The 19,456-nt window shown below is 41.5% G+C and overlaps 1 protein-coding gene across 1 annotated transcript in view; it reads left to right on the top strand.

Annotated features, from left to right (window-relative positions):
* Window positions 1-5,750: 5,750 nt before the first annotated feature.
* LOC121027436 (guanylate-binding protein 4-like) overlaps window positions 5,751-19,456 on the top strand; it is a 45,496-nt gene continuing 31,790 nt past the window's right edge. Inside the window, exon 1 of the mRNA XM_040470893.1 lies at window positions 5,751-5,819. The gene's annotated coding sequence lies outside the window, so the exon portion shown is untranslated. The remainder of the gene's footprint in view (window positions 5,820-19,456) is intronic.

Genomic DNA, 19,456 nt, shown 5'->3' with positions numbered 1-19,456 from the left:
GCCTTTGATAGGTCATTTTTTTAAACCTATCACACTGTTCCAGTATGGATGAGCACTTAAGATATTACACTAGCTAGGGGTGCCTGGGTGTCTCAGTTGGGTAAGCATCCGACTTCAGCTCAGGTCATAATCTCACAATTTGTGGGTTTGAGCATCAGCTTGGAGCCTGGTACCTGCTTCGGTATTCTGTGTCTTCCCCCACAACCGCCGCCCCCTGCCTCTCCCTCTGCCTCTTCCCTGCTAATGTCTTTCTCTTTCAAAAATAAATATTTAAAAAGATACTAAAGTAGCTATATTATAAATAAACACTTCTATGATTATTCTGCTTTGGAGGGCATGTGTATATGTGCCTGTTGACTATATAATTAGGAGGGAAATAGGCAGGCAATTGGCTACTTATGCTCAACTTTAGGGTTTATGGCTTTAGGGGTGCCTGGGTGGTTCAGTCAATTAAGTTTCCAACTTCCACTCAAGTCATGATCCGTGGTTTGTGGATTCAAGCCCTGCGTTGGGCTCTGTGCTGACAGCTCAGAACCTGGAGCCTGCTTCAGATTCTATGTCTCCCTCTCTCTGCCCCTCCCCTGCTCATGCTCTTTCTGTCTGTCTCTCAAAAATAAACATTAAAAAAATTTTAAATGACTTCAAATAAAAAAAATAACTTCAAATCATCCTCAAAATTATAATGATTTCTAAAACAGAAGCAGATTTTCAGGAGTAGCTTTTTTACTACCATACCCATGTGTGTGTTTAATTAGCCTATTCATAGTAGATATATCGGTTTACAAATGATACACTCCTGCAAAATAGCCAAATAATGTGAAGAATACATTTTGTAATAAATACACATTTCTGATTCAAAAGGCTGTGCATAACACCCTATGAAGAGGAGGAGCTGTTTGGCTTCAGAGAAGGAGAAAAAGAGGAGGGAAAGAAGGAACGGACACTGATTCTGCCAAACCTCTCTGAAACATGCTGGGCACACCACCTCAGCAAAAAGTGGCATCACTGTAACAATAACAGCTCTCCTCAGTTGCAAGGGGTTGATACTCTCCTTCATGTTTGCTCATTGCTCCCACAGTGGGAAGGATTCCCATATTGGAGAAGGATTTTTTCCTAAGTAGCTGGTCCAATTAGTGATCTAACTCTGGTGTTTAGGTTCTGGCTGGCACACCTCAAGTAATATTGGGAAGCCTCTCTAACTACCAGACTCCAGAATGTCCTTAGACCTTGAACCCTTCAAAGAGCACTCAGGGGATCTAGATCAGGGAATTCAGAGCCTTGTACACTTCCTAGTATGAGCCTTTTTCTTAGATTATGCTGTATCTATTAATTCTGTTTTATCAACACAAGTGCTGGTTTTGAGATCCTTGGAGCTATAATAATGACAAATAGGCAAAATGCAAGTCAATTGCTTTTAACAGTGGATTTTGACTGACATGATACCAAATTCATAAATTTGAAACTTCCTTAACCTTAAATGAACTATCCTTGAAAAGTTTTAAAAATGTATAACAGACACATGCAATTTTACAAGAATCTACTCACATGTAATATTCACCACCTGGAAACCAATGTCAAGTCCAAACAGTTACTGTTTTAATTTCACAGTTTGGATCTTGAGACCAAAGGTGAAGATGTTCTTTCCAACTGGCCTCACTTACAAATCACTAAATCTGTTCTTGGGGAAAGAGGCCAAGGCAAGCGAAGGAAAGACCAAGAGTCTGGGCAGTCCCTGCAGGTAGTAGCTGTGGTCACCATCGACGATGTGGCATGAAATGAATAGAAGGAGTTAGGTGTAAAAGAGGAAAAAAGGTACAGTCAGCTGAACCTGTACCAAGGAACAAGGAACCCAAGTGTCTCTCAGAGGGTGACATAAAAGATCTTTTTTTTTATTTTTTATTTTTTATTAAATTTTTTTTTCAACGTTTATTTATTTCTGGGACAGAGAGAGACAGAGCATGAACGGGGGAGGGGCAGAGAGAGAGGGAGACACAGAATCGGAAACAGGCTCCAGGCTCTGAGCCATCAGTCCAGAGCCTGACGCGGGGCTCGAACTCACGGACCGCAAGATCGTGACCTGGCTGAAGTCGGACGCTTAACCGACTGCGCCACCCAGGCGCTCCTAAAAGATCTTTTTCATATTTACAAATAGGTGATACCATATTTGGAAGGAAGCTACTTTTGTTCTCTAACCATTCATCCTACAAACAGGAAATCTTCCTAAATTTTCATTTTAGTGGTCTGCCATTCATTTCCCTTAAGGCTGCTGCTGATGAAACCTTGGCTGAGGACAGCAGGAGTTCTCATTACTGCTTCCAATATGGCCTCTGCTGTTACTCACAGTTAGGTGGCCCCCTTACTCCTGAAAGTCTTGCCTGTCCACTATACCTTCTCTGACACCACCCAGTGAGAAGGGGGAAGGGTGCCTCATGATCACACAAAAAGAATGAGAGCCTAGGGGAGCCTGGGTGGCAGGGTTGGTTAGGCATTCCACAGGTCATGATCTCACTGTTTGTAAGTTTGAGCTTGGGATTCTCTCTCTGACTCCCTCCACCCTCTACTCTCTCTCTCTCTCTCTCTCTCTCTTTCAGTATAAATAGAAACTTAAAAAAAAAAAAAAGAATGAGAGTCTACATTCCTAGTGGATTTTCTGACACCATTTAGGCAGTGGATAACGGTACCTCTTTACTCCTAGGTGAGGCAGAAGTCTAGGCCTTTCCTTGCTGTATGGGAGTCTGGAGGTTGGTCCACAGATTTTACTGTGCTGTTGGGCTGGAACAAAGTGCTTTGTCTAGAATTTTCTTTGTCTTGCCAAGTTGCCTCTTTTGTAGGCCTCTGGCTAAAGAAAATGTGCTTTGCTGAGGTTTTTTGTTTGGGAGCCTACTGATATTTATGGGTTATCAGCTTTTCCAGCACTAAAACTGGTACACAGCTAATTTGCCTTCTCCTCCCCTTCCAGAATCTTCTAAGGTTTGTTATGCCAACAATATCCAGGACAGTTAGTGGTAATTAGTGGGGGGAATAGGGAAAGCATTTCTCCTTTATCTTTCTGGAAACAGAAGTCTTCTCCTCAACACTGAATATTTTTAACTTAGGGTAAAAATAGTGGGGAAGATAAAAAGGAAAAGGGGCAGGAAAAAAGAAATCCTCTCTTGACCCGTACTTCAATCACAACACAATCTTTTGCTCCTTTTCAAAGCAATATTTTGACAAATGGCATCCCCGTTTTTGAAGATTTTGAAATATGACACATACGTAAGAGTGCACAGAACATAAATGTAAAATATACAATATAAATATAATTTTAAAACAAATACCTAAATTACCACTAGGTATAGAAATTGAACATTTCTAAAATTCTAAAGGCACACATTTCAACTTCTGACAACCCTGCTAAGGGCCAACTAACATCACACATTTCACAATCCCTTTCTAGGATCTGATCATGTACATCTGAGCCCTAAATAACATTATTTACTTTGGCCTACTTTCAGGCTTCACATAACTAGAATTACATTGTATGTATTGTATCTTGCTTCATTTGTTCAATAAGCTATTTGTAAAAGTCTTCTAGTTCATCGTGTGAATTGTAAGCTGCAAACGTTGAGCTGTACGAAGATAATTTATTCATTCTACTATCAATAAGTATATGGATTTTCAGGTTTATTTTTTATGAAATAGTAAAGATTTGTTGAACACAGGTATAAAACTCCCTTGCATAATAAACTCAGAAGTGGAATCCTAGGGCATAGAGGAAGGTTTGTCTTGGTATTGCTGAGTAGAAGGACCAGAAAATGCTTCCTAAGCTGTACCAAAGCCTCCTGAATAAGCTCTCTCTCCGGTGTCCCCTCTCTATTCCCCCTCCCTCTTCTCCCATCAGGGTGATGGAACTCAAGCACAGCTCTGAACGTGTCTAACAATCTTCAAAGACTACCTTCCCTGGAATAAAGTGTATGATCCAGGTAGCAATTGATATTTTTTTTAATTTTTTTAATGTTTACTTATTTTTGACAGAGCGCGCAAAGCGGGGGAGGAGTAGAGAGAGAGGGAGACACGGAATCGGAAACGAGCTCCAGGCTCTGTCAGCACAGAACCCAACATGGGGCTGGAACTCATGAACCGTGAGATCATGACCTGAGCCAAAGTTGAATATTTAACTGACTGAGCCACCCAGGCACCCCAGCAATTGATCTTTCAACCTCAACCTCAAAGAGCCCGCTGGCTACAATAGACTCCGGCTGATTCCTAGCATTTACTCACTAGCTTTACATATTTGCTCATTCCCTTCCTTTGCTCTCCAATCTCTGTTTGATGAAATCAGAGTCGTCCTCCAAGATCCAGCAGAAATGGTACCTTCTTGTGAAGCCATCTACATACAATTTTTCCAAGTACAATTAATTGTTGCTCTGAAAAAGACTCAAATGTTTCATTTGTAACATATTAGCACTGATCACTTATTTGATTTACAGTATCTGCCCCTTCAAGGTATGGTTTTACCAAGAGTAAGAACTCTGCTTTGGTCGTTTTTAAATATCCATTAATAATGAGTTCCATATTGGGTTACACGCATTAGTAAAATGTGCCCTGGAGCGTTGCAGAAGGAAAAAAAAAAACAAAAACTCATTGCCCAATTTGAATAATCCCAAATAAAGACCACTGAAAAAAATAAGAATTTACTTTCACCATGATACTACCTAAGAAGAGTACACTTTAATATTTAATATGAGGAAGTACGGTATACAGGCTCATTGAGGTCAACTTTCCAATAAGAATGTGATTAATAGCATTACATAATACATCAAAGAAAAAGAGATTTTAAAACAATATGAAATTTCATATTGAAATTCTTTTTATATGGTAGGTTACACTGTTATGATACAAGTTTGTCACATTAGGAACTTTAAAAAGCTATGAAAGTGAATCTCTAATATCTAAATGTTGGTACTTAGTTTCTACCTCATTATTGTCAGTCAATTTCACAAAAATATACTGGTGAAATTGGGTAAAATCCTTAGTATCTTCTCAATTCACTCAGAACATTCTGGACATAAAAAAGCAGCAGACGAACCAGAGACCACATGGGTCTATTAAAACAGCTCCTACCTATATCCATCCAGAAGACAACATAATGTCGTGAAAGACTAATTTCAGTTCCTGTTCTGTTGCTCAGTATAAGGGAATACAATTTTAAGATGCATTCAAATAGTTCACCTGTATGCCTCAACTTTATATGCCAGAATTATTGCTCAAACTGAAATTCAAATATGACAGGAAGGAAGCACCCTAACAGAACTAAAAACTGGAAACGAAGATAAAATGTTTGTAGCATTTGTCAGCTTAAAAAAAAAAAAGTTGCTTATGATTCCTTTGCTCGTTTTAAATATTTAGAGTTCTTATTCGTTATTTTCTTTAAAGCAGAACCCGAAATTATATAAGCTTCACGATACCAAAACTCATTTGAACACGTAGAGTAAAATTCAAGAAAAACATGCAACAAAATCATAGTGATTACCTCTGGACTGTTAATACTAGGTGTTTTATACACGCATGTGCATATATATATTTTATTATGAAAACAATACTCACGTTAACTACAAGCGTACTTTTTAAGGTAAGCGTGAGAAGAGAGAAAAAATAAGAAATGAGTAAGTATATATTACAACCCCCACCCCCACCCCAAGCCCATTCAAGGAAACCAGCCCCAAGGCATCCCGGGAAACCGGCGGGTTCCTGAGGAGCCAGACGCTGGCGGCGCGCGCGCGCGAGGGGCGAGCGAGAGCTGCTGAGAACTTGTCCCCTGACCGCAGCGCCAGCGCCACGTAAGTTCGCTCCTAAACCCGGCTTTCCGCGCGCGCTTCGGCTACCAGACTAACCACACAGGCCCAGGCGCAGGCTCCGCGCCGCCCGCGGGAAGGCAGCGGGAGGCCGGCGCGGGGCGCTTTGCTCCCGCCACTCAGCCAGTGCGCGTCCACGCGGGCGCCTGGGGGGCGACGGCGCGCGCGCGCCGCCGTCCCGGGAGGCGCCGCTCCCCCTCGGGCGTCCCGGGGAGCCCGGCGCGGGAAAAGGACCCGTGCGGGCCGCCGTGGCTGCGGAAGGGAGGGCCGTAGCCTTCCTCCGGCTGGCTGGCTGACAGACCCCCGACCCCTCCTCGCAGGGACGCCGGGTGGGGTCGCTCCCTCTGGGCAGCCCCTCCCTCCTCAGGCCGCCACGAGGGTCCTCAGCTCCCCAACAACTTCAATCCCAAGAGATGGTTTCTGGTTTATTTTGTATTAACTATATTGAATTCCATAGAGGCTACAAAGCTGTGTTATATGAACAATTCAGTCTCGTTTACACTGATCAACTGTTAAAAAGATAAAGTTTATTCATGTTTATGTATCATGTACTTTTTAAATACATGGTCCATGCACAAACTACATCAGAATTAAGTGGTTGCAAATACGGATGGAACACTTTAAAATTTTTTTTAAACATTTATTCATTTTTAAGAGACCGAGATCACGAGTGGGGGAGGGCAGAGAGAGAGGGATACCCAAAACCCGAAGCAGGCTCCAGGCTCCGAGCTGTCAGCACAGAGCCAGACAGGGGGCTCGAACCAAGAACCGTGAGATCACGACCTGAGCCGAAGTCAGAAAGCCTAACCAACTCAGCCACCCAGGTGCCTCATGGATGGAACATTTTTAATCATCACTCTAGATTACTCTTATGAAAAGTTTCTTTTGGAACTGTTGATTGGCTACAGATCTAATAGAATTATCTCATTCTACTTGCATAATTTGGCGTTAAACGCTTCTTTGCTTGGATATCTCAGCCCTCCAATAATATTTAATGTTATTGATCACTGCCTCCTTTGGGACATCCGCTCCAACAAGGCTTCTGAGGCATGTTCTCCTGGAACTCATAAGACCATTTCTGACCACTCCTTCTCAGTTTCCCTCATGTCTTATTCTGTCTGTAGTAACACCCAAAATATTAGTGTTCTCAGGGCTCCATCACCATTCCTTTGCTTTTCTCATTCCAACCTTATGCATCCTCTGGGCAAAGTGTTATAAGGATATTCCTACTGTTTCCATGCATACACTAGAGTCTTACAGATATAGAATGCATGTGTATCTAACTTCCCAGGGAGAACTTTCTCCTAAGCCACACATTAGTTCATGGTAGCAATGTTTACTTAGTATCCTGTATGAACTGAGAATTGGCTTCACATCACAGAACAATACATATAGCCTCTGCCCCCTTGAACTATCAGGAGATACAGATAAGTATGATAAACTGTGAATAAATGCTTTTCTATCAGGAGATACTTGTATTCAGGGTTATGCAATTCCATTTGAAAGTTCTATGAATATACAAGAAATTAAACATTTCTAGAAGAAATTCAACATCGACTGAATTTTATTTTTGTTACTTTTTGACATCTACTTAGTTATTCAAGCTAAAAACCTAGGAATCATTTAGATACCTTCTAATCCTCTTAATCCTTTAAATCATTCTATATTCTGTTACTTTTCAATTTTAACTCTCTTCATCTTTACTAACTTGCTCCTTCTAGAAACTTTTTTTGCTCAGTTTTCCTTCAGTGATATTAGATTATCCTTCTATTTTGAGTATAGTTGTCACACAATGTTAGTTTTGGGTGTACAACTTACTGATTTGGCAAGTTTATACGTTCTGCTATGTTCATCACAAGTGCAGCCACCATCTGTCCTGCTACATTGCTATTACAGTATCATTGATGGCTTCTTTTGAATCTGTTCCAAAAAATAGATATGCAAAGAAAACTTCCAAACTCATTCTATGAAGCCAGGATTACCTTGATTCCAAAACCAGACAAAGACCCCACTAAAAAGGAGAACTACAGACCAATTTCTCTGATGAACATGGATGCAAAAATCCTCAACAAGATACTAACTAGCCCACTGGATTCAAAAATACATTAAAAGAATTATTCACCACGACCAAGTGGGATTTATGCCTAGGATGCAAGGCTGGTTCAATATCTGCAAAACAATCAGTGTGATACATCACATCAATAAAAGAAAGACTATGAACCACATGATCCTCTCAATAGATGCAGAGAAAATATTTGACAAAATACAGCATCCTTTCTTGATAAAAACCCTCTAGAATGTAGGGATAGAAGGATCATGCCTCAGGATCATAAAAGCCATATATGAAACACCCACTGCTAATATCATCCTCAATGGGGAAAAACTGAGAACTTTCCCCCTAAGGTCAGGAACACGACAGGGATGTCCATTCTCACCACTATTATTCAACATAAGTGGAAGTCCTAGCCTCAGCAATCAGACAACACAAAGAAATAAAAGGCAGCCAAATTGGCAAGAAGGAAGTCAAACTTTCACTCTTCACAGATGACATAATACTCTATATGGAAAACCCAGAAGATTACACCATAAAACTGCTAGAACAAATCCATGAATTCAGCAAAGAGCAAAGTCTCAGGATATAAAATCACTGCACAGAAATCGGTTGCATTCATATACATCAATAATGAAGCAACAGAAAGAGAAATCAAGGAAGCGATCCCATTTACAATTGCACACACACACACAAAAAAACATAAAATACCTAGGAATAAACCTAACCAAAGAGGTGAAAAATCTATACACTGAAAACTATAGAAAGCCTATGAAAGAAACTGAAGAAGACACAAAAAATGGAAAAACATTCCATGCTCATGGATTAGAAGAACAAATATTGTTAAAATGTTGATACTACCCAAAGCAATCTACATATTCAATGCAATCCTTATCAAAATAACATCAGAATTCTTCACAGAGCTAGAACAAACAATCCTAAAATTTATATGGAACCACAAAAGACCCGAATAGACAAAGCAATCTGAAAAAGAAAACCAAACCTGGATGCATCACAACTCTGGACTTCAAGCTGTATTACAAAGTTGTAATCATCAAGACAGTATGGTACTGGCACAAAAACAGACTCATAGATCAATGTAACAGAATAGAGAACCCAGAAATGGACCCACAAACATATGGCCAACTAATCTTTGACAAAGCAGGAAAGAACATCCAGTGGAATACAGTCTCTCCAGCAAATGGTGCTGGGAAAACTGGACAGCAAAATGCAGAAAAATGAACGTGGACCACTTTCTGACACCATAACACAAAAATAAACTCAAAATGGATGAAAGACCTAAACATAAGACAGGAAGCCATCAAAATCCTAGAAGAGAAAGCAGGCAAAAACCTCTTTGACCTTGGCCACAGCAACTTCTTACTCAACACGTCTCTCAAGTCAAGGGAGACAAAAGCAAATACGAACTATTGGGACCTCATCAAGATAAAAAGCTTCTACACACGGAAGGAAACAATTGGCAAAACTAAAAGGCAACTGACAGAATGGGAGAAGATATTTGCAAATGACATATCAGATAAAGGGTTAGTATCCAAAATCTATAAAGAATTTATCAAACTCAACACCTAAATAACAAATAATCCAGTGAAGAAATGAGCAGAAGACATGAATAGACACTCTTCCAAAGAAGACATCCAGAGGGCTAACAGACACATGAAAAAATGCTCAACATCACTCATCATCAGGGGAAATAAAATCAAAACTACAATGAGATACCACCTCACACCAGTCAGAATGGCTAAAATTAACAACTTGGGCAATAACAGATGTTAGCAAGGATACAGACAAAGAGGATCTCTTTTGCACTGCTGGTGAGAATGTAAACTGGTGCAGCCATTCTGGAAAACAGTATGGAGGGAGATTCCTCAAAAAATTAAACATAGAACTACCCTATAACCCAGCAATTACACCACTAGGTATTTATCCAAGGGATACAGGTGTGCTGTTTCCAAGGGGCACATACACCCCAATGTTTATAGCAGTGCTATTGACAATAGCCAAAGTACGGAAAGATCCCAAATGTCCATTGATGGATGAATGGATAAATAAGATGTGGTATGTATGTATATATATACATATATATATGTGTGTGTGTGTGTGTGTGTGTACACACACACACACACACACAATGGAGTATTACTTGGCAATCAAAAAGAATGAAATCTTGCCATTTGCAACTACATGGATGGAACTGAGGGTATTATGCTAAGCGAACTTAGCCAGAGAAAGACAAATATCATATGACTTCACTTATATAAGGAATTTAAGATACAAAACAGATGAACATAAGGGAAGGGAAGCAAAAATAATATAAAAACAAGGAGGAGGACAAAACATAAGAGGCTCTTAAATACAGAGAACAAACTGAGGGTTACTGGAGGGGTTGTGGGGGGGGGGGCTAAATGGGTAAGGGGCATTAGGGAGGACACTTGTTGGGATGAGCACTGAATGTTATATACAGGATTGAATCACTGGAATCTATTCCTGAAATAGTATATTATAATCAGGAATTATAGTACTATATGCTAACTAACTTGGATGTAAATTTAAAAGTAAATAAGTAAATTTTAAAAATAAAGTTAATTTTTCAGGTGTGGAGTTTGGTGAGTTCTTTATAGATTTTGGATACTAGCCCTTTGTCTGATATGTCATTTGCAAATATCTTTTCCCATACCATCGGTTGCCTTTTAGTTTTGTTGTTTCCTTTGCAGTGCAGATCTTATGTGGATCTTGAGAAACTTAACAGAAGACCATGGAGGAGGGGAAGGGGAAAAAAAAAGTTACAGAGAGGGAGGGGGGCAAACCATAAGAGACTCTTACGGACTGAGAACAAGCTAAGGGTAGATGGGGGGTAATGGTGAGGGGAAAGTAGGTGATGGGCAGGGAGGAGGGCACTTGTTGGGATAAGCAATGTGTGTTGTATGGAAACCAATTTGACAATAAGTTATATTTTTAAAATAATAATAAAAAATAAAATTAATAAAATAAAAAACAACACCCGATTTTTACCTGGGCACATGACACATAGGTTGCAATGACAATGAGAAATTAGAATTTCTAATTTAAGTAGAATAAGAAATTACAACTAGAGAGATTAAACTCCCCAGGCTTCTTTGCAGATAATCTTGCCATGAGATGTAATTCTAGTAAATAATTGTAAGGAGATGTTATTATACATAATCATTTAAGAAATGTATTAAAGGGAGGCAACATTGCCTCTTTTTCCCTATATTCTTCTGCTGAGTTGAAGGTACATGTGAAGATAAGAAAATTTTGACCATGATGTGGCATGTTAAACAGCTAAGGCAGCATATGAAAGGAACCAGGGATGTTTAATTCTTATAAGAGAGGGGGAGAAAAAAAACACATACACACACATTAGGCCACCGAGGCCAGCTGAATGGGTGCGGACTGCACATGCATTGGACTCTAAAGTAAGGGGAGCCAGGGACCAGGAACAGGATGAGTGTCAACAAAGCCTAATCACAGGAGCAAGCTCTTAGGGCTATAAAGTATCAACCTAATTCCAAGACATGACCTACAGAAAAGCCCATATTCTCCATGAAGGCAAAGCAGAAGCAATCAGAGCTCAATCCCAGAATAAGGCAGGGGGAGCTGACAATGGGTTTTATCCAGTAAAACAAGCTAATCAGAAAGGTCCAAAAGGGGGACAACTATAACCCATTTGCAGCAGCCCTTTCAGAACAACTTTTGGGGAGTGGCCTCCCTCCCTGAATCCATGCTGGTGGTTGGGGCCATGCTGGAATGTCACAGGCATGAAGGACCCCTGGGAGCAAGGCGGTGGGAACAAGGCCTCCCACTGATCACAAACCCTGGCTATCCAGTGGGGAATATTGCCCCTGAAGGCAGAATTGGAGTCAGTGGCCTTGCCAGGGAGGTGCCAGGGCCTGCTGGCCAGGTGACCCTCTAATAAGTGACACCTGGGGGCCCTGGCTGCTGGAGAAGCCTGTGACCTCTCTAGTGCACAAATCCAAATGGGGATTGGCTGTTGCCAGTTTAAAGCCACCCCTCGGAATGATTTTCACCAAGTGAACTTCCTCCACCCTGGAGTCTCTGAGGGGGCTAGAGACTGGCCCAAGCCCCACAGACAAGGAGGGCTTAGGCTGCCCCAAGCCAGCTGATGAAGTGTCTACTACCTATCTGTGGTCTGAGCGGGGCAGGGTAGCCAGGCACCTGGAGCAGGGTTAGTGCGGGCAGAGGCTGACTCACAGCGCACACTCTTGGAAGTACAAGTCATCTGCCTAATTCCAAGCCCTAAATTACACAAATGTGCACATTCCCCCTGAAAGCAGAGCTGGAGGAATCTGGATTGCCTTACCTGGTTCTGGATGGACTGGCTAGTGCGCTGACCTTCCATTAAGATACACCTGGGAGACTTGAATCTTGGAGAAGCCAGGACTCCTTTATGCAGCAGGTTCAAACGGAACCTGTCGCCCAGTAGCACCTGAAACCTCAGGATTTTCAGGAGATGGGCTGCTTCCACCGTAGAGGGTGCACCAGTAGTCACGGAGAATCGAGCTCTACAGGTCGGGAGAGCCTAGGCGCCCCAGGCCAGCTAATTGGGTGCTTTATGCGCGTGCGCAGTCTGCAAGGAGCCAAGAACCAGCAGCCGGCAATTGGCCAAGTAAGCATGTGCATATCACAAACTCTACCTACCCAATGGGGCATAGTTTCTTTGAAGCCAGAGCTGGGGCAATCTCCATTGCCTTCCCAGGTTCGGGCGGCGCTGCCTGGCTGAGATTCCTCCCGTGACAGACTCCTGCAAACCTTGATTGCTGGAGAATCCTTGGATCGTATCAGGCAGCCAGTCTAAATGAGAATTCACTGTGACCAGTTTAAAGCTACTGCCTCAAAAAGGTTTCAGGATATGGACTCTCTCTGCCCTGGAAGCTACGGAGGTGGCTGGGGCCTGGCGGAAGTTCTACAGGTACGGAGGACCCTGGCTACCTAAGGGTGGTTGATGGGGGGGCTTACTGCGCCTGCGCAGGCTTTGCAGGGTCGCATAGCCCTGGGCCTTGGAATAGTGCAAGTGTAGGCAGGTGTCCGGTCTCAAGAACAGGCTTTTGGAGGTGCAAGGCATCTGTCTAATCCTACGCACTAGGTACCCAATAGGGAATATTTCTGAAGGCAAACTGGAGATTTTTCACAGCTGCCTTGCCAGGGAGGGGCCGGGCAGGCAGGATAGGGTATCCTCCGTTAGGAAAAACCTGGGATTCCTGGTTCCAGGAGAAGCCTGGGTCTCCATCAGGTGGGAAGGCCACATGGGGACTGACTGTTGCCAGTTGAAAGCTCCTCCCTCAGAAAAATTTTCTTGTGGTCAACTTTCTCCACCCTGAGACTATGCAAGTGTTTGGGGATCAGCTTGAGCCACACAAGCATGAAAGGGACAAGCTGTCCGAAGCCAGCCTATGGATTGCATAGTTCACATGCATGTGCCCTTGCAGAACAGGGTAGTCAGGGGTCTGGATAAGAGTGTCAGGATAGGCCAGGTTACAGAAATGGGCTCTTTGGGATACTAGGCGTCTGCCTCATTCCAAATATTAAACTACACAAATGTGCATATTCTCTCTGAAGGCAGACCTGGAGGAATCTGGGCTGCCTTGCCGGGCAGACTTGTCATGATATCCTCTAATAAGAGACACCTGGGACTCTTGACTGGTGGAAAAGCCCAGAACTCCATCAGGCAGAAAATCCAAATAGAGACTGACTGTCACCAGTTTAAGGCTCCCGCCTCAGAAAGATTTTTAGTGACCCAGTTTCTTCCACATTTGAGGTTATGCAGGTGATTGGGGACAGGCCTGAGTCTCTCAGCTGCCCAAGGCTGGTTGACAGAGTGTGTACTGTTCGGACATGGGCCAGAAGGTCAGAGTAGCCAGGGACATGGATCAAGCAAGTGTAGAAAAAGGCTGGGTCACAGGAACAGGTCTTAGGGGTTCCGGGCATCATAATTCCAACCTCTCACTTCAACAAATGAGCATATTCCCCCACCTGAAGGCAATACTGGAGGATACTATGCTGCTGACTTGCCAGGGAAGACGTGGCTGGCTTTCCAGTCTATTCCAATAAATTATACCTTGGAGCTCTGGTGGGGAAAGTCTGGTCTGCAATCAACAGCAAGTCTAAATGGAAAATGACTGTAGCCCACTTGCAGCTGCCACCTCAAGAGTAGCACCTTTTGAGATGTGGGCTCCTTACATCCTGGGAAGCAATACAAATGTTTGGGCCCAGGCCCTAGATTCCACGTTCTAGTAAGTCCCAGCTGCCCAGTTTACTAAAGGGGTGTGTACTGTACGTACACTTGCAGCTCATTTCAGTATTGTCAGTGATGTGGAATATAGCAAGGGTTGGGAGAGGTTGATCACTAGGAGCAGAATCTTGGCTAAGTAAGGCATCTGCCTAATCATAAGCCCCAAACTACCTACTGGTTAATATTCCCCCTGAAGGCAAAATGTGAGGTTACTGGCATGGAGGTGCTTGGCTGGTTCATCCTGGTTTCCTCCAACAAGAAATACCTGGGATTATGGGAGAAGCCTGGGACACAATCAGACAGCAAATCCATTGGCGCCTGGGTGGCTCAGTCGGTTGAGCATTTGACCTAGTGGTTCTTGAGTTCAAGCCCCACATCAGGTTTGCTGCTGTCAGCCTGTCAGTGCAGAGCTCACTACAGATCCTCTGTTCCCCTCTTTCTGCCCCTCCTCTGCTTGAGCTCTCCCCAAATAAATATTAAAAAAAAAAAAAGACAGCAAGTCCAAATAAAGACTGACTGTTCCAGTTTAAAACTGTTGCCTCAAAATAATTTTTAGCAGGCTCTCCATCGTGGAGTCTATACAGATAGTTAATCATGCGCCTGAGCTCCACAGGCCTAGGGACCCTGGATTCCCAAGGCCATAGGGTGGAATATGTACTGTGTTTGGGGGAACAAGGCATCTGCCATTCATAAGCTCTAACATACCCAGTGGATAATGTTACCTATGAAGGTGAAAGAGTTTACTTGACTGTCTTGCCAGGGAGTTGAGTGGACTGGCTATAGTAACCTTCAAAAGGAGACACCTATATGCCTTGATGGGCATATTCTCATGGGAGTAGGTAATGGCAACCTGGGTAACTTCCATTTCTGAAAGTCGATTTGTATTGTGTAACCTAATTGTGGGTTGAAAATCCAACAAATTCCCAGGGATGATGCAAATGCTTTCTTTGACTTAACCTGGAGCTTGATAACTAGTGTTCTATACAGGATCAACAGTTCTTATTATTTGTTATATGCATGAGCTTATGCTACCTCAGTGGAATTGAGACTTAATTAGGATCAAACTTACAGTCCCTCCCCAACAGGAATAACATATTAAGGGGATGGTACTTAGGCCTGACCCAGACCCAGGTCCTCCCCACTCTCGGTGGGATGGTACTGACGGTATCATGGGAAGGTATAAACCCTGGACACTCCCACTTTTCATGTGCATTCATATGCAAATATTGGACAAACTCATCAAAGAGCACCCTAAAGTGGTAGAGAAATAGACATAGTACTTGTTAAAATTGTTAAATATGAAATCTTGACTCTTCATAACTAGGGGTTTTCAAAAGTGGACCCTTTCTCTTTTATAGAACTGCTTAATGAAGAACTGCTTAATGAAAGATTTAAAAAACTGAGCAGTAGGGGTGCCTGGGTGGCTCAGTTGGTTAAGCCTCTGACTTCAGCTCAGGTCATGATCTCACAGTTTGTGGTTTGTGAGTTCAAGACCCGCATCGGGCTTTCTGCTGTCAGCACAGAGCCTGCTGCAGATCCTCTGTCTCCCTCTCTCTCTGCTCCTCCCCAGCTTGCATGTGTACAAAAATAAACAAGCATTTTAAAAAGTCAAAAAAAATAATAAAAACTGAGGAGTTGCATTTAGAGATACATTGACTAAAAGAAGAAATTGAAACAACTAAAAAAATAAGTGGCTATTGATTTCAAAGGTCATTGATATGTCTGGCAGTGTTATAATTGTTTTACTATTTGGTGTTGGGATAAAAATTTTCAGTTCACTAACAAAACAGGTGTATATTTCCTGGCACGGATATTATAAAATGAAGTGTCTTTTGCTTTAATAACATAATACTGTAGCTCATTTTTGAAGTCTGTACGTCCTGCGACTTTCATTCAACAAGAGTTCAAAAATAAAGAAATTGTAACAAAAAATATTAGTATATTATAATTATTAATATTATCAGCATTTTGCTTAATTTCTCTTTTTATATTTAATACACATTTGTAAAGTCTATTCAACTTTATTGCAGACCTTATTGCAGAGTTTTCTTCTTTGTAAAATAATAATCTTCTAAATACAAGTTGTTAGAACCATGGATTTATAGACACCATATTCTAATTAAATGACTTTCCTGTTTTTGTCCAATGGTCATAGGTGAAAACAGCACAGGGGAACAGCAGTGAACACTCAAAAATGTTCACTGACAGGCTCAGCTGATAGAGAATGTGACTCTTGATCTTGGGGTTGTAAGTTCAAGTCCCATGTTCGGTGGAGAAATTACTTAAAAATAAAATCTTTAGGGGTGACAGAGTGGCTCAGTTAGTTATGCATCCCAGTCTTGATCTCAGCCCAGGTCTTGATCTCAGGGTCATGAGTGCAAGCCCTACATTGGGCTCTGTGCTGGGTGTGAAACCTACTTAAAAAATAAAATAAAATCTTTAATAAAAAATGTTGGAATCCTTCTCTATTGGAAGTTTATCCTCCTATGATGTTGGTTCACAGTATGGATTTGGTCAGGAAAAAAGGGCTACCACCATGCATTAGAGAATTAGGGAATTATGTCAATATAGGACTAAATGATGCAGGAGATCTGGGGTGTGAAGGTCTGTATAGGGGAGACATGGTGGGATAAAGAGTTACTAAGCACTTCTGCCCGAAGCTTTTGTGCAGCTATAAAAAGTGGAGTTTGTAAGAAAGTCCAAAAACCTGTGCCCATCTGACTATCAACATAACACTGGAGAGATCTTCTGAACAGTTGCATCTGACCAGCACTGTGAATGAAGAAACCAAAATTGCTCTAGAATAATGGTGTTGGCTCCACATCTGCCTTCCAAATAACCCTTGAAACTTGTATCTAGAATGTATAAAGAGCTCTTAAAACTCAATAATAAAAAGAGAAATTACCCAAAGAACACATGGGCAAAAAATCTGCATAAACATTTCTCCAAAGAAGAAGATATACATGTGGCCAACAAACACATGAAAAAATGCTCCACATCATTAGCCATTAGGAAGATTAAATCCAAACCACAGTGTGATACCACCTCACACTCACTAGGACGGTAATAACCAAAAAGAGAGTAACATGTGTTGGTAAGGATGCAGAGCAATTGTGACCTTCATACATTCCTAGTGAGAACGCAAAGTGGGACAGTCACTTTGGGAAACAGACTGGCATCTTCTCAAAAGATGAGACGTACAATTCCCATATGACCCAGCAATTCCAATTCTAGCTGTATACTAAGACTAATTAAGTCAGGCACACAAAACCTCATATTGTATAATTCCATTTATGTGAAGTTAAGGTTGAGATACATTTAATTTGGTTTCAGTTTGGGATGATGAAAAAGTTCTGGAGATGGATAGTGATGATGGTTGCACGACAATGTGAATGTACTCAATGCCACTGAACTATGTATTTAAAAATGGTTAAAATGGTAAGCTTAATGTTACATGTATTTTACCATAATGGAAAATTAAAGAATCTGTTTACAGCTTTATTGGGCCAGCAACATCTAAATGGTCTTTTTTATGGTAGAATCCATTGAATCCATGGTCACATGAATTTAAACTCATTCTGTATTGTGTCAGTACCCAAGTTCATCTGCAAGAATTGAAGAGAAGCACACCTTGAGAGGAAGCTGTTGGTGTTATGTTGTCCTCCTGGTATCCAGTGTAGAAAAGGAGCTAGCCAAAGAGCTATGGCTTTAACAGCAAATTAATAAGATGACTTTTAAGAATGAGCTACTTTTATTTTCTTATCATTTTGATGTGCTAGTACATATACGGAGGAAAAAATAAAGAGTCAATATAAGTTGAAGATAATATTGATAATATTGAAGAATTGAACATGCTGAAAATATTGAAGAGTTGGGGGTGCTGAAAATAAAACTATCTGATTCCTAATCAAAGTAGACCTCTGGCAGGTCATTAGTGCAGTTTCTGTTTTTTTCATACTCCAGGAAATGTAACAACCAAGACAAAGGAGGTTGGGTTTAGTGATGTCTCTAATTTCCTCCCACTGAAGAAATTGTGTGAAATGATAAAATGTAGTCTAAGTGCTGCACTCTACTTCTATATTTGTGACGTGATTGTTAGAAACAGTATTTTGAAAGAGTAGTGGAGATGAGTAAGAAAGCAGACACTCCTGCTGGTGTATGTCTTGAGCTAGGAGGCTTAATGGAACCCATGGAACTGAATGTGAAATTTCCATTACATTATGAGCTCTTTATGGTGAAGAGGACAGAGACACTTAGGTCTTCAGGTTTTGTATTAGATTTGTTTTATCATCATTATTGTGGTAGGAACACTCAATAGGAAATATACCCTCTTAACAAATCTTTTTTTTTTTTTTTTTTAATTTATTGTCAAGTTGGCTAACATACAGTGTATACAGTGTGGTCTTGGGTTTTGGGGGTAGATTCCCATGACTCATTGCTTACATATAACACCCGGTGCTCATCCCAACAAGTGCCTTCCTCAATACCCATCACCCACTTTCCCCTCTCTCCTGCGCCCCCCCATGAGCCCTCAATTTGTTCTCTGTATTTAAAAGCCTCTTATGGTTTGCCTCCCTCCCTCTCTGTTTGTAACTATTTTTTCCCCTTCCCCTCCCCCATGGTCTTCTGTTAAGTTTCTCAAGTTCCACATATGAGTGAAAACATATGATATCTTTCTCTGACTGACTTATTTCACTTAGAATAATACCTTCCAGTTCCATCCACGTTGCTGCAAATGGCAGGATTTCTTTCTTTCTCATTGTCAAGTAGTATTCCATTGTATATATAAGCCACATCTTCTTTATCCATTCGTCAGTTAATGGACATTTAGGCTCTTTCCATACTTTGGCTATTGTTGAAAGCACTGCTATAAACATTGGGGTACATGTGCACCTATTAATCAGCATTCCTGTGTCCTTTGGATAAATTCCTAGTAGTGCTATTGCTGGTCATAGGGTAGTTCTATTTTTAATTTTTTGAGGAACCTCCACACTGTTTTCCAGAGAGGCTGCACCAGTTTGCATTCCCACCAACAGTGCAAGAAGATTCCTGTTTCTCCACATCCTCACCATCATCTGTTGTTTCCTGAGTTATTAATTTTAGCCACTGTGACTGGTGTGAGGTGGTATCTCAGTGCGATTTTGATTTGTATTTCCCTGATGATGAGTGGTGTTGAGCATCTTTTCATGTGTCTGTTGGCCATATGGATGTCTTCTTTGGAAAAGTGTCTGTTCATGTCTTCTGCCCATTTCTTCACTGGATTATTTGTTTTTCCAGTGTTGA

Source organism: Herpailurus yagouaroundi, unplaced genomic scaffold (assembly GCF_014898765.1).
Source record: "Herpailurus yagouaroundi ecotype Mexico unplaced genomic scaffold, PumYag 77, whole genome shotgun sequence".
Classification (NCBI taxonomy): domain Eukaryota; kingdom Metazoa; phylum Chordata; class Mammalia; order Carnivora; family Felidae; genus Herpailurus; species Herpailurus yagouaroundi.
Note: the sequence above shows the minus strand (reverse complement) of the source record. Positions and strands in the feature narration are given on the sequence as shown.